At 37.8% G+C, this 1419-nt stretch overlaps 1 protein-coding gene across 1 annotated transcript in view; it reads left to right on the top strand.

The window, feature by feature from the left end:
- ASZ1 (ankyrin repeat, SAM and basic leucine zipper domain containing 1) overlaps nt 1-1419 on the top strand; it is a gene marked incomplete at its 5' end in the record, with an annotated part of 34950 nt that overhangs the window by 12564 nt on the left and 20967 nt on the right. The window lies entirely within an intron of this gene.

A 1419-nucleotide genomic window follows, 5' to 3' on the forward strand; every position in this document is an offset into this window, starting at 1 on the left:
TTTACTTACAACTGGAGAAATATTTTCAGTGGTTTAAATGTCATTGAGTTGTTGCCTTGATTTCAGATACCATGTCTGCAGTACTGTATAGTTGTAACTACGTTATATTCTTAGGAAAAAAGACTATTCAGTAGTCTCAGGGCTTTTGTTCAGTATTTTTCCTTTGAGAAAGGGGAATGTAATTGTGAAGTACTAGCAGTGTGCAAGTTTAAAAAAAAAAAAAAGCAAGAAAATGAGGTACGAATGGACTGTTTTTGCAGTCAGATGTAAAGACATTAAAGGTGATGACATGGAAACTCAATCAAAGGCTACCTACCACAGAATGGAAATAAGCATGGGACTTTGTGTCTGCATTGGCCAGCTAGGTTTGATATTTTGTTGCTGCAAATTATTAGGTTGCAATCAATTTCTGTCCATTCTTTAAAATAAAGGTATCTGTAGATAACGGTATATGTCTACATATAGATTTCTCTATAGGGACATATAGAGGTAGCAAGATACAGATACCTCATCTGTCATTACGTTGCCGAGGCAGATTATAGTCTTTCTCTATTTTTATAGTAATCTTCATAGGATCATAGAATAATTCAGATCAGAATGGACATCAGGAGGTTTCTAATCCAAATTCTTCCTTAAAGCTTCCTCAGCTATGACATTGGGCTGTGTTGCCATCTGGTCTCTAAGATGGAGACTACAAAACTTCTCTGAGCAAGCAGTTCCAGTGACTGACTGTGCCTTGTGGGGAAAAATGTCTCCTCATATTCACTCAGAACTTCTGCTTTTGTAGTGTTGAAGAACTGAATAGAATTAGGTATAGACTGATGCAAGTCTTTTTGCCCCATTACCCAGTGCCTCTCTTTTGTTGACTGTATGTCCTGAAGGTGTGCTTACCTTTCATTTTGCTTATCTCTGACTAATTGGCTTTTTTCCCCTATCACAAGGCTGTGTAAAATTCATGCCATGACTGGATTTCTTTCAGTTCCCTTTTAACTGTGTTTGTGCAAGACAAAATATTATTCTTGCATGAATGATCAAAACCAAGGAAAGATGGGCAGAGCCTTAGTTCTAAGCAATACTCTGGAAGGAAGCAGAAGTTGTCCTGAACGTCAGTAACTGATGTGCAGCCTGTGCTATCACACTGCACCTGTGCACAGCTGTAAGAGCTGTGTGACCTGTAATTTTTTTGCTTACACTGATTTTACCAGAGAAAGTTATGCGTCTTTGTACATAGTTGTTTTTAGTATTGTTACCCCTAAATATTCAGTTGTGATTTACAACTTGTCCTTCACTCAACTGCATAGTTTTTCCCAACCTTTGGATTGAAATTAATCTGTGTGTAGAATTCGTCACATAGGCTGTGCCTGTGGGCCTTTTCAGAATAATTTTTTCATGGGAAATGGAAGCGTGCCACTTCTTTTT

Source organism: Acanthisitta chloris, unplaced genomic scaffold (assembly GCF_000695815.1).
Source record: "Acanthisitta chloris isolate BGI_N310 unplaced genomic scaffold, ASM69581v1 scaffold14494, whole genome shotgun sequence".
NCBI classification, from domain to species: domain Eukaryota; kingdom Metazoa; phylum Chordata; class Aves; order Passeriformes; family Acanthisittidae; genus Acanthisitta; species Acanthisitta chloris.